This window comes from Lycium ferocissimum, chromosome 2 (assembly GCF_029784015.1).
Source record: "Lycium ferocissimum isolate CSIRO_LF1 chromosome 2, AGI_CSIRO_Lferr_CH_V1, whole genome shotgun sequence".
Lineage (NCBI taxonomy): Eukaryota > Viridiplantae > Streptophyta > Magnoliopsida > Solanales > Solanaceae > Lycium > Lycium ferocissimum.
Window position 1 is genome coordinate 20,317,994 of NC_081343.1, and position 7,295 is coordinate 20,325,288.

The 7,295-nt window shown below is 36.7% G+C and overlaps 1 long non-coding RNA gene across 1 annotated transcript; it reads right to left on the reverse strand.

The window, feature by feature from the left end:
- Positions 1-260: 260 nt before the first annotated feature.
- LOC132047958 (uncharacterized) lies at positions 261-784 on the reverse strand. The gene is made up of 2 exons (XR_009412861.1): positions 556-784; positions 261-354 (listed from the first exon to the last, which is right to left on the reverse strand). It is a non-coding gene; the product is annotated as an uncharacterized LOC132047958 (long non-coding RNA).
- Between the last annotated feature and the right edge of the window lie 6,511 nt (positions 785-7,295).

Sequence of the window (7,295 nt, forward strand, 5' to 3'; positions counted from 1 at the left end):
ACCGCACTCAAGCAAACAAAAACTAACAATAAATAATAGATTTCAATAAAAACTTGCAATACATAATATACATACAATTTTACTAGTTGTGTCTTCATTTGACTCCTTGTACAAGCGCTTGGGTTTCCTTGTTCTTGTTTCCACAAAGATCTCCTTAAGTGATACATTTCCCTTGGTTTTTTCCTAGTCACATCAAAATGGATATAAAAAATCGCTTAAAATGACAGTTAAGACTTAATAAAAAAAAAAAGAGAGACACACCAATTTATTGCGGACTAAAGCGAAACTTTTTTTGCCGACTGTGTGCGGATTCAACAACTTCTTCCGATTCTCAGCATTTGTTTTAGACATTTTCTGCAACAGAGACAAGAAGATAAGAAGAGAAATTACAAGAAAAAAGAAAGCAATGGCGATAGCGATACTTGCGGCGAGAGAAGAGAAAGGTAAAAAAAAACCTACAACGACGACCATATCGCGACAACGAAAGAGAGAGACGGAGAGACGGAAGGACACTTGCACCAGAGAAGACAAATGTATTCTGGAAATATATTTTACCTGGAATTTCTCAGACTTCCAATATTCGAGGAGCTCTTTAAATTGACATTCCGGAATATGACCTGGCCTTTTTGCCATTATGATTTCATCAGTAACTTTTGGTTTGTAACAAAGTTTCTTCAAGTCACTTTTATGCCTTCTCCAAGCAGCATGAATTGCATTCAAAGTCCACTTTTTGCCAGCTTCAGAATATCATATTTCTCCTACAATTTTGTGTCATTTTGTCGATAAACAATACTTTTAACGAGATACTTAAATATTGGAAACTTCAAACCTTGGTATATATCCATAAATCATCTTTTGTGTCCATTTTCCTCCAATCAAGTATATCAAATGGGCAAAGGGTCGCGATCCTCGCTAATGTACCGAGGAAGCTACCAAACTCTATTACAACATCTTCGATAGGACCAATAGGTTGATTGAGCCTATTCGGTAGGATCAATTTACGCTCATGTCGGCTATGCACACTATGCATTTGCGTTACGCCTCTTTTTCTTTTAAGTCGAAGGGCCTAAAGTTAAAAGAAAATGTAAGAAATTAGAAGTCATGGATGAATTTAATAAGTTCGTAAGCTATGTGTTACCTGCTTCAGATTGTTCATTTGTGGGAGGAATTGTAGAATCCATTTGCATTTCGTCCTCGACGGGCTGTTGCTCCTCGACGGGCTGTTGCTCCTCGACGGGCTGTTCTACATGTTGCTCTTCTACAAGTTGCTCACTTTGGTTAGCTTGTGGTGCTACTGGCTGCTGTTCTCCAATTAATTCTAGCAGATGATCTCTCTCGACCTTATAGCTTGAACGAGTTTCGTTTGTGGTTAATAACTGCCGTTTTTTTTTTTTGCCAAGTATGACAATGAACCGGGTTTAGCATATGCTCTTCTGGTTTGAGCTGTTTTGCTTCTTGTTGAAGGCCCTTGTTGATTCATGACTATCCGGATCCGTGTAAATCTAAGACCGAACAAGTGAGAAAATGCGGACGACAAAAATAATAAGCATGATACATATTATTAAAAATCGATATAACACATGATGAAGATGTTGAAGATCATGATAAGATCAACGATCATGATAAGGTTACTTAGGATAAGTACAATCTTATTATTGTTATTGTTAAGTAGTTGTGATAAGCTTAAGTAATAGAGTTTAGTTAAATGTATAACTCTATCATAGACTAGTTTCCTTCATGCATTAGAAGTGTGCTATACGAGTGGTGCATGTGTATAAACTACGCTAGCGATGGTAAAAGCGATGACAAAGCTAGTGATAAAAGTTGTGAGAAAGCCGGTGATAGTAGTGATGATTGGGAACAAAAGGATGTGTTGCTTTGAGAAGTTGGATTTACGGTACTCTATCAGAAGAAACCATGAGCCAATGTTTCCAGTCTAAGGTGATCACAACACCAACATCTAGATACCATGCTATATCCCATTCTCCAAATAACATAATTTAGTGGTAATTTAAATTACCAGGCTCTACATAGAAAATGATACCTTTAAAGGCTCCTTTGACTCATATGTATTGGAATATATCATTTCGTTGTGTACTGAATTCTCCCTTGGTATCCTGTCTTCATATTTGTTTATCTATCTCTATTTGCTGCTTAGGAGGCTTGATATTATCCAATATGTATTGAGCTAAATCTTCATATAAACATCCCTTTAGTTTCTGTTTTTCCCATATGTATTGAGCTAAATCTTCATATTTTTTTTTTTTTTTTTTTTAACTTTTCAAGGCACACTTTTAGTTAAGGCATACTTTTGGTTATGCCTTAATTAAAAGTATGCCCCATAAGGCATAGTTCCTTAAGGAAAAATTTTGCCAAAAAACTAAATTATGCCTTGAGGAAAAGTTATGCCCCCTCAAATTTAGTTTTTCCTTAACATGTTATGCGGAGGGGTGTTTTGCCTTGAGACATTTTTTTTTTTTTTTTTTTTTTTAACTTTTCAAGGCACACTTTTAGTTAAGGCATACTTTTGGTTATCCCTTAATTAAAAGTCTGCCCCATAAGGCATAATTCCTTAAGGAAAAGTTTTGCCCCATAAGGCAAAACTAAATTATGCCTTGAGGAAAAGTTATGCCCCCTAAGTAACTTTAGTTTTCCTTAAGGAAGTTATGCGGAGGGGGGAGACTTTGCCTTGAGACATTTTTTTTTTTTTTTAAACTTTTCAAGGCACACTTTTAGTTAAGGCATACTTTTGGTTATACCTTAATTAAAAGTACGCCCCATAAGGCATAATTCCTTAAGGAAAGTTTTGCCCCATAAGGCAAAACTAAATTATGCCTTGAGGAAAAGTTATGCCCCCTCCGGCATAACTTTAGTTTTTCCTTAAAAGTTATGCCGGAGGGGACTTTGCCTTGAGACATTTTTTTTTTTTTTTTGGTTTGGTTTTGACAATTTGAATAACCGACTCAATTGGTTTGGTTATTTTTTAAATAAAAACCGATCCAAATGAAAAAGGCACCCCTAGTTGTAAATTGCCTTTTGGCTTGAGAAATAAGATTGAAAAGGAACCTTAAGAAAATCGAAATTGTTTGAGGTGTTTGTCAAGTTCTAGAAAATGGTTGAGAAACGTTTTCTAAAAGCATTAAAGTGTTTCAAAGTGATGGAGGGGGAGTTTTCTAGCATTGTAGGAAGCACAAATATTTGACACGATTATGTTATAACTCATGCTTTTATCAACCTTGCTAGCCGGTTCATGCGAATCCCAACTCGTGCACTTTCGGTCTCAAGAGGATACTAAGATATGTACAAGGAACTATTTCTCATGGGCTATGTATTATATCTCAATCCTCATTCGAAACCGTATGGCTTCTCGGATGCGAAGGGGTGTGCAACAACAAGAAGATCCACCACCGGCTACAATATATGTTGGTGCAAATTGTGTATCTTGGTCCTCTAGGAAGCAAAACACAGTGGCAAGGTCAAGTGCAGAGGCTGTGGCAAGGTCAAGTGCAGAGGCTGAATATAGAGCCTTAGGTTTGCTACAGCAGGTGAACTCACATGGATAACTTATATTTTGCGGGATATTGGAATCTACCTCAAGTCTTGCTCCTACCTTTGTCTAAGAAGCCCAAACACATATGTAGGATCAAGCATGGTTCTAAGAAGACATATAGAATAATCAAGACAGACTTAACCACAGAGTTTTAAGCCCTTTCAAACAAGTTCTAAACTTAAAACAATTTCAAACACTACTTAAACGGTTCGATGGTTTAACGAGCATTCCAGGTTTCAATCAAGGTTTGCTGTAATCAGCTTTAGTCAATTTTTAGTTCTTCAAAATCACCTCAGCATATAGCAAGTTTGACAGACTAACAGTACAGTCTCTAGGACACCATAAACTTGTTCTATTTCCAGAAGTTGCACAAAAAAAAAAAAAAAAAAAAAAAAATCAGGTTGCTAATACGGACACTATAATCGGGTTGCAAACAGGACGCAGGGAAGGAACAGGATAAAATCACCAACAACACTAATCCTTTGGTCAAGAACATAAGCCCTTCCCGACAACCTTGAAATCAAATGACAAAGGTAAGAAGTTAAAGCACATTTTAGAAATTCTTAGCATCGGTAGGCTCTATTTTGTCTGATTTTAAGACTTAGGGTGAAACAATCGAGCTACAAGTTCCAAAGTGTCTTATGGCCACGATTGAGTATCCTATGGTCAAAACGGGTTCATTTTGCAACTTTTAATCCTCAAGGCCATGCATTGGCTAGTTACGACCTCAATCTACACAAAACAAGTTCTATGGAGTGTCAAATTTTAAATTGAAGCAAATAATAACATTAAGAGGCCATTATCATGTACGAGCATCTATTTACGCAGAAGAAAAGAGATATCGTTTATCAATAACATGATAACAAAGTTTTGCTTCTTGTTCTTAGATTTGAAGGAAAATACCTAAGAGATAGAGTGAAAGACTAGAACCTGAATTTTTGTTGGTCTCTGTGAAGTTAAAGATTCCTCGGAGATATTGCGAAAATATGGATACTTGCATATGAATATAAGAAAAAAAGACTTAATAAGTTTGTCATCAATAAAAATCTCAAACAGAATATACGAAAGAAAGATAACATAATGTATCATACAGTGTGTGCACTAATTTAGAGACAAACATGAAGGTAAGCACATTAACAGAAAGAGAATAAGAGATAGTAAACGGAGTCCACTTTTCAATTCACATCATTATAAAAGGGAATTTATTATTCACTACCATAATTGATGAAGGGTATATATTTGTACAAGTTAAAAAGATCCTTTGTCAATCATCAGGCTCCATCCAATCCCAATCGGTATCATCGAAGTCAGCCTCCTCTTCCGATGTTTCCATAGATACATCTTGTGAATGTTGTGCAAGGGAAGACACATCAATGATATCAACAGGGAGATCTTCTCTCGACCATCTGACATCGACATCTAGTAATCTTTCTGATGAGCCAATGTCATCATTAGGCTCCCTCCAAAATGTTTCTTCAATATTAGGACAATTCTCTTCCTCCAATTCACACAAATCAACCGGGACTTTATTTCTTGCATAATAAACCCCTTTCTCAATTGGATCCTCCACATAAAAAACTTGATGCACTTGAGATGCTAGTACAAAAGGGTCGTCAGTGCTGCATTTTTTATTGAAGTATACCCGAGTCAACCCATAGCCATCGACTTCATTATGAAACCAATCACATCTAAATAGTACAACACTAAAACAACCCCAATAATCAATCTCAATGATATCTTCAATAACTCCATAATAGGCAACCATTCCATCAACGGGATTTTGGTCTCTGGCACTAGCAAAACTATCAGTTGTTGCTGACAAACTCACTCCACTATTTTGAGTCTTGCATGAGGCATCCCGTTTCATCGTATGAAATCGGTATCCATTGATGAAATATCCAGTGTATCTTTTGGCCACTACATTAGGCCCATAAGATAGCCATATTATATCATTGGGCACTTTAACTGTTTTAACTTTCTCTTTTAACCAATCACCAAATTCTCGACTATGAATTCGTGCTTTTGCCCATGCATTTCCTCTACCACGTTTATCAATTATACTCTTATGTTCCCTGCAAGCATGTATGTTATATTAATCATTAGGTATATAAAAATGAAATTTATAACACATTTTCATAATAAATAAAGTTCAAAATTCAAATGACTATTTTTTCTTACTTGATAAACGTCTCTACATGTTCATCTCCAGTATTGAACAAAGCATACCGATGTGCTTCAACCCACTGATGACTATCCATGTCAAATGTCTTGCCTTTCCTTTTCTTCTTACTTCCAATTGGATGGCTTTGTCTTAGGAAATATATGTGAAAAATCATTTCCCTTTGTTTGAACATCTTCATCCTCGGTCGATACCTACTAAATCTTGTCTTCACCCCATCATGTAGGTATCTTGAACAAAAGGTCAAACACTCTTCGGCCAGAAAACTCTCCGCTATTGATCCTTCTGGATTGGATCGATTCCGAACGAACCCCTTGTACTTACACATGTTTCTCTCATTAGGATACATCCAACGCAAATGAACCGGACCCCCAAGCTTAATTTCATCTACTAAATGGATAGGCAAATGTGTCATTATATCAAAAAAGGTTGGAGGAAAAATCTTTTCAAGGTCACATACTATATCTATGATTTCAGCCTTCATTTTATCAAGATCTCTTCTTCTTATAACCTTACTACATATGGTTCTAAAATAATTCCCCAACCTAATCAAGGCCAAAGACACATTCTTGGGTAACACTTTTCTAACCGCAACTTTGAAGCAAGTCTTTGCATTATGAAATGAGCATCATGGCTCTTATAACACGATACTTTCATCTCCTCCATTTGCACACGACGTGATATATTAGAGGCACACCCTTTTGGTAATTTGACATTTTTTAAAACGATTGCAAAACAACCTTTTCTCCTCTCTTTGGTTTCATAGAGAAACAAGCTTTAGCCAGATGAATTTTACCATTCTTATCATCTTTAAATGGTTGAAGCTCCTTGCGTATCCCCATCTCGTGCAAGTCATAGCGAGAATTTACATGATCTTTGGACTTTCCAGGTACATCTAACAAAGTCCCAAGCAAACTATCACATATATTCTTCTCTATGTGCATCACGTCAAGATTGTGCCTCAATTTGTTATGTGCCCAATATGGCAATTTAAAAAATATGGATCGTTTCTTCCATGGACCATCACTCTTCCGAGCCCTTTTCTTTCGGCCCTTCCCAAAGACATTATTGAATTCACGTAGCTCTTCAAGCACTTCTATGCACGATAACGGAGTAGGTGCGGCTTTATGCTCCTCTTTACCATCAAATGATTTCTTATCTCTTCGGAATGGATGATCAGGAGGTAAAAATGCTCGATGACCCAAGTAACACATCTTACGACTATGTTTGAGATATTGAGAGCAAGTATCATAATTACAGGTGGGGCATGCCCATTTCCCCTTGGTGCTCCATCCAGAAAGCATTGCTAGTCTTTGGAAAATCGCTAACTTTCCACAATAAAGGCGCACGCATTAGAAATGTTTGGTTAGTTTCAGCATCATATGTTTCTACTCCCATTTCCCATAGTTCCTTCAACTACGCAATTAGCGGTTGTAGGAACACATCTATATCGTTTCCGGAGACGATGGACTGGAATGATCATTGACAACATTATATACTCCGGCTTCATGCAAATCCATGGTGGCACATTATAGTTCATTAACATAACTGCCATGTACTATGGGA